Raw genomic sequence first — 7680 nt, 5'->3', positions numbered from 1 at the left:
ACATGTGACAAAGAGGGTATTTGCATTAGAGTATGTACGCCATTTGGAGAGCACAAATAGGCACTTCCATGGTCAGCAAAAGAAGAGCATATTTCCTTCCTTGTCTTTCTCATGTGGAGGGTTCACATTTGAGAGAAAAACATTCAATGTGGCACATAATTTTTTGACAGTTTTTAACTTTGGTGATGAGGGTCTCTAGCAATATGATCCAATCATGTAGTTCAAGCAAGGCTTAAGAAAAATGGGAACTCTTCAGTGTTATGTCAACATGAAAGTAAACCATTGCTAGAAAAGCTTAGAAACATGGACTCCTAGGATGAGGTTAAAAAAGAGATGGAGAAAATTACAGTAGACAATAACATTCCAATAGAAGAAATTTCATCACAAAATTATGGCCTTGCACACACAGAGGATAACAAAGGAGGGCCAAGGCATCCAAAATAGGAGGTCCTACAATTTCTACCTAAAATCTACTAATCCATCGAAGAAAACTATACCCAAATCAATTCAGCACAAATGTAAAGAGAATTATTGGACTCAAACCAAAATAAATGATTTTTGGACTATGAGGAGGAATCTCGGTGAACCAAAGACAAGTGCAGAATTTGAGACCATCAACGAGGATGGAGAGTTTAGAAAATTGTGGAATATGGAGCATCCCACAATAACACATGACAAGAGTGAAGATGATGATCAGTATGAGGTTGAGCCCACTCAAACAACTACTACAATCCCTAAAATATTAGGTGCAGTCCATGAGGCAATGAAAGACAAATATAGCAAAGGGGCAATCATTGTGGAAAAAATGGGATTTGAAGGTGGTGGTCTAGGTCCCAGAGGAGAGGGCATTTGGTATCCACTTCAAGTACAACTTCCATCAAGGTCAAAATCAAAAGGTCCTTATAAATCAGTCATTGGACTTGATTCTTCAGAGTCATCACCGATAGGTACGACTCATTACCCTCAGAGACCACCTACATTTGTTTTAGGTTCAAATCCACAACCACCACCATATCATGGTATTCCTATTGGTGGTGAATCAAGTGCTACTGCCACTGGTGGGGAATTTGGGGATAGTATTCCTATTATTGTTCAGTCAAGTGCCACTGTGATTGGTGGGGTTGGCATGGGTACTACTACTGATACTAGTTGTCTTGGTGTTGGACAAGGGCAACAACACAAATTCTCTCGCAAGAGGCCACTAGTGGTAGATACTCAATCTCATACTATTGAGAATCCTATATCAAGTGCCACTGACACTACAAATCAATCATTTGCAACTTCAAATCACACACCTCAAAAGATTATGAAAACTACACATGAAAGTGTCAATGGGAGTGGGATAGGATCAGGAACTGTTGTTGGTAATCCTAGTCAAGCATTAGTTAAAACCACAGGAATAAGTGGAACTGGAGCCTATGGTATTCCTATGTCACCTTTCAAACATTCAATTGCTTCAGCAAGCCCAAATTTTCAATTTCATGATTACTATGAAAAATATGAACACACAACAAAAGCAAATAAAGAAAAAAATAAAGCATTTCATAGGGTTTCCCTGACTAAAGTTGTAAATGATCAGCGTGCAAGGAATAGGGTATTTCCAACATATGACCCATAGAAAGATATGATGGAGTTCATGGTTGTTATGCCCTCGGCCCCAACTAAAGATAAAAATCCACCACACAGTCAGATAGATCCCTCTGATTTTCAAGTTAGCACCCTCCAAATGGATTTTTCCAAAGTACATAATGTGGACAAAATTAGTGTGTCAAAAAGGACTAATGAAGTGGTCTACACTTCACTGCTAAACGTGGACAGAAAAAAATAAACTGGAGAAACAAATAGAAAAGTTATAGGCGGACCTGGAAAATGAAAAATTGAGGAGGAAAGCAGCAGATAGCAAGTGCAATGATTTATAGAAAAGGGTAAAAAATTCGGGCTCTGCAGTAGAAATTGTAGAGTAGGAGAAGATGGATGCAGAATCGAAGGACCTGGTAGAAAAACTAGTTAAAAGCAGTAAAAAATATGATGAGGAAAGAGCCAGTTTTCAAAAATTATACAAAAGTTATGAGTCTATTGCTGCCAAAATGAGAAAATTACAGGACCTATTGAATCATGGGAAGGAAAAAGAAAAAAAATAGCAAGAGGAAGTAGAGGAAGAAAGAAAAAAATGTGCACAAATGAAAGAAGAGCTGCACAATGCAAATGATAAAATAAAAACTTTGGAGGATAGATTGAAAGATAATATGAAAAATACAACAAAGTATATACAAGAAAATATTTGGCGACAAATAATGTAGAGGAGTGACAAGTTGTGTGAATGGTTTCAATTGAATAAAAGTCTGAGACTAATTTATATGAAAATCAAAGCGCACTATGAGAAGAGCACACATGTTTATTCAAAAGAGGATATGGCAAAAAAGATTCTGAAAGTAGTCTACAGTTCCAGTGACAGCTACTTGGCATCCAAGGGAATTAAGAGTTGCATTGATGCCACAGTTAAGACATCATCTATCATTCAAAAATGCCAGAAGCTAAGGGAAACATCAAAAGTAATGGAAAATTGTGGAAAAAAGATCTTGAAGATGCAAGAAAAGAGAAATAATAATTGTGGAAAAAAGATCTTGAAGCTGGAAGAAAAGAAAAATAATTTGATTAAACTTGGTTTAATTTGCCTAAGACTGTTTACCCATCAAATGAATTCATTGGAGAAGAAGCTTACAAAAAATGCATGGAGATAAAAATGAAGTCTGATTTAGACTTGCTTCCAAAGGACACAACTCCCCAAAGCTTTCTGGAATTCATCCAACCATTTACAACTCTAAATTTGGTATTGGATGAAAAAATGATGTCAAGTAAATCTTCTAAATATGGAATGTTGATGAAGTTGGAGTTGACTTTCCATAGTTTACAGAATACTGACCTTCCATCAGACGAAGAGTGGAGCACCCTACAAAAACTGGCACAGACATCTTAAGAATCATAGTATGTATTGCAGAATTTTCTTCTTTTACTCTTAATTTCAAGGTTTTATGTTTTTTCTGTTTTCTATTTTGCTAATCTAGCAGCCAGCCAATGAATCTATGATGCACTCACTATTTCTATTTTGCTAATCCATCCTATGAATTTATTTTATGAATAGGAAGAAACCAGCACTCGCTATTGCTATTTTGCTAATCCAGCCTATGAATCTATGATGCACAATGCAAAACTTCAGCCAGTAAATTTGTATCCTCAAATTCTCCCTTGCTTTAACATTTATGCATTTCTCTATTTATGATTAGTAGGTTTTAGGCATTGCTATTATCTATGTTTAATTTGTCATGGCATGAATTAATATTTAATTTTGAACTATGTTTTTTGAACAAGAGACATCTAACATGTAGCAGATGTTAAATTGCTAATATGGCATGTGATGGCCATATAAATTTGTGCTGAGTTTGTGACTTTGATGTTCAGTCTTCACATGTTGCAAACTTGCAATTTGACCTGAAGCTGTTGTTGTTCCCTTGTTTCTATAAAAGGGAATTCAGGGTCATTTGCAAAGGGTTCTGAAACTTTGTATTCACTTTTGCATGGACATTGGAGAATCACACAGGAGTTGTTGTTGCTCTCTTGTTTCTATAAAAGGGAATTCAGGGTCATTTGCAAAGGGTTCTAAAACTTTGTATTCACTTTTGCAATTTGCATGGAGAATCACACAGATTGGTGTATTACTATTGAATGAATTGTATCATATGGCTATATTTTGAAAGAATTAATGAAAATATAAGTTCTCGACATGTGTATTATTATTGGATGGATTGTATCATATGGTTCTAAAATGTATCATACAGATTTGAGACTCAAACATGTATAAATAAACAATAAACATCTTTGTATCAATAAACACATTATGGTTTTTTTTATTATGCTATTTTAAATCTAGAAATAGAAAGTTGAAAAATACAATTACAAATCAATATTAAATTCTAATTGCAAAAATTAATATGCTTTTGTAATATGAATAATGAGATACAGTAATAAGATTAATAAATACCAATCTCTTACAGTTGTCATTCATCCTCATCAAATTCAGAGCTTTCTTGATTTTTGTCTGTGGTTTGAGTTTCTTCACTCTGAGTCTACATACCTTTGTCGAACTGCATCTCAATGCTACCAGTAGGTTCAGTACATGGGGCAATAGTCCCACTGGCACTTTGGTTTGAAGTGTTGCCCAAACGTCTTCTTTCACATTTAGACCTCCAGATTTGCAATGCCCTATCATAAGGAAAAGTGTGGACATCATACCTAGATGTATAGAGCCTCAAGAAATTTTCCATTTTTTTGTCTAGTTTGTTTCTTAGCTTTGATTTTAGGAACCCCAAAGCACTGAAAACTCTCTCATCTTCCACCGAACCCAATATCATGGTAAGACATAAATCAACAAGCTTCACATATTTTGGCATTGAATCACGCAACGTTCGATTCTCAGCTATAGTTTTCCAAAGCCTTGTTACTCATCCCTCTTCATGGGGGTTCTCCATTTTGGCATATTGTTCTCACATAGTGTATGCAAAACGAGATGATTTCTCTCAAAGATGAGTTTCTTCTTATATTTTATTTATAGTTACTCCATTCAATTCTCTGGATGTGCAAAATTGTTTTATCAAAATCAATAGCTTACTTCAAAAATCAGCTACACTGTTGAGGCTCAATAATGAGGAAACACAATAGACATAGCTTCGAGAAGGTTGTCAGGAGGGAATCTACTTCTAATTTGTGAGGAAAGATCATATGCAATTTTCTTCACAGAAGTAGTTACAGTCTCAATAATATTGTCGAAATATTCCTTTGTAACTCTTGCTAGTTGCTTCCTGGGGTGCTTTCCTGGTTCCTCGGGGTCGATCGTGGCATAGAAGTGCATTGCTATCTCAACTCCCATACATTGGCACATACCTCCCCATCTGCACCGATTGTAAAAAGTTATCAGGCTTGTTCAAATATGTGAGTGTCCGCCACTTAACAAGTTTTTCATTTGATAGTGTTGGTTGATTTCGATAGAGATTGTCGAGGGTCATGCATCTCATCTTACACATCGTAGCATATTCTGCAATATACAAAGCTCTTTTTTGGGCAGCCTTCATAAGATTCCTCATTTCCTCTAGCATGGGAAGAAGAGCTGCTAAAGTTAAGAGTGTATCTAAATTACTTAACCTGCAAAGAAGTTCAGGATATTTTGGTTGATCTGATTTGTCACGAGTTGTGTGAAATAGTCCAATCAAGGATGGATATTTTGAAAACACTCGATGCATTGGACCATCCAAAGAGATCCATCTGGTATCATTATCCTTGAGAAGCTTGTTCCCATCAGTTATTCCATCAACAAAGTGTTGAAATTTCATAAATCGCTTGGAACTTCGACAGAAGTGTGAGTAGAGCTCTCTAATTAAAATTTCAAATTTTTTAACCGAAGCAAACTTGCTCACAATTCAAAAAGCTAGATTCATTCTATGAGCCATGCAGTGAATTGCAGTAATGTACGGTGCAAATGAAGTTTCAATCTTTGTACAAAGACCATTCCTATGACCTTGCATTACTGAAGCTCCATCTGCTCCAACACAAACCAATTTTTTGGCTATCGTCATGTCATCCATACCTCCATATTCAATTAAACTTCTCTTTACTAGTTGAAATAAATTTTTCGTTGTTGCTCTCTTCTTCATTTTAGCAACAAATAGTAGATGAGGTTGGCGGGTATGATTCTCTACAATATAAACATGCATGCATACCCATGAAGTATTGTCTACTACCGTAACTTTGTCTAAAGAAAATGCAATAAAGTTTGACTCTCTTATTTTTTCCTTTACATCTTTTTCAACCTCGGCAAGACAACTTGCCCATTCCCATCCACTGTTTACTGACCAATGTCTATTAGGATAGTTAGGAACTTTCAGTGTAATAAACCACTAATTGATGGGAAATCTGTCATAGCACGCCCTCTACTCAAAGTATAAAAAACAACGTTTAACTGAACAACTTTGTCCAGTTGTTCTATTTGCATTGCTTTTCCAAAAATAACCTCAATAGAACCTTTAACTTCAGCAGGTTTCGTCTGTATTTTCTCATGAAAATAATACTCTTTGGCATTCCTCACATGCTTACATTCCTCCTTTGTTTTCTATCTTATCATTGATTTTTCAACCCCATCTATCATTTATTTTTCATAGACTTTACCCATACACTTTTCTATGATGTCAAATTTTAGCTGCAACCTAATTTCCTTGTTATGTTTCCAAGTGCAAATCTTACACCTACATTCTATTGGAGGCTCTCTTTCAATTGGATTCTCCACTGGTTCAATGAATGGATACTTTGATGCCCAATTAATTTGAAAATTCCTCACTGACATATCCCACTCTCGATCCTTTTTTGATTATGGTTCACCCTTTTTTGATATGGATTTTCTTTTCCCCTTCTATGCATTATCATCAATGGCATTATCATCCAAGTCGATTATATCATTCCAGCTAAGTTGGGTATCTACCAGATAATCTTCTTCAAGATCATCCTGATCTGAGATATCGGGTTCACCATCATCTTCAACATGCGGTGTAGGTGGCGAATTTTGTACTTGTACTTGTGTTGATGTACCTTCCCGATTTTCACCACAATATTTTCTAATGCCAAAGTACAAAGACAACATTCTTCTTTTTGTTGGCCTCCCTTGGCCTTCCCCATATTCAGGTTTCCTACCCCTCTTCCTATTCAACATCTCCAACGAAATAAAGGCTACCAAAAAAATATCAATTTGTTGAAGAAGCAATAATAGACTATAATGTATAATATGCCACTTTAAAAATATGATCTCTCACATTTAGGTCACTAGCAGTCACCAATGCAGTCAACAACAATGATTTTCCTTGGTTTGAAACTTTGCTATTGATCAGAATTCAGAGGCTAGAACCCACTAGATTGTGTTGAGATAGATCTGATCTTTGCATGTATTTATACCAATCCTTATATCGCGAATTTCACAGGAATTTTATATGGTATACAAATATTTGGCGAATCCTGCGTAACTATAACACGTCTTATGTAATTTTCGAGGCGATTATAGGTCGTCCAAATACGACTTATGTAATTTTCGAGGCGATTATAGGTCGTCCACAAAATTGGCAAATACAATATAGTTGGTGAAAGTTGGGGTGATTGGAGACATGCGTCGACAAGATGTCAGGCGAATTGGGTCCCCCTGGCTAACAAATCTTCACATGCCTATAGGCAAATTAATGTCATCTATTAAGGCAACCTTAGAGAGTGTAGGCGAAAACAATAAATTTACTGTGTGTCCATCATATATTGTATTGGTGAAATCATCTCATACAAACTGTGTAGGGAAAAAAGCGAGACTAGGTTAACATGTCCTAATCCTACCTTTTGACGCACATTGCGGAATACGAAAGAGCCTAGAGGTATCACACAATTGGCTACTTCTTTTTGTAAAAGAGAGAGCCACTGGCCACCTATTAGGGTTTCTATTCCTTTGTTGTAATTGAAAGATAAAATGATGTAAGTTCAATTCCTAACCTCAAAGTGCAAGTATGAACTAATAACAAGATTGCAGAATTGAACTTAAACAATGGAAAGCTAGAAACACAAGAACAAGACAAGAATGCAGATGCGTACCCGGAGTCAAAA

The sequence above is a fragment of the Cryptomeria japonica genome, chromosome 9 (genome assembly GCF_030272615.1).
Source record: "Cryptomeria japonica chromosome 9, Sugi_1.0, whole genome shotgun sequence".
Classification (NCBI taxonomy): Eukaryota; Viridiplantae; Streptophyta; class Pinopsida; order Cupressales; family Cupressaceae; genus Cryptomeria; species Cryptomeria japonica.
This window is presented reverse-complemented; position numbering follows the sequence as displayed.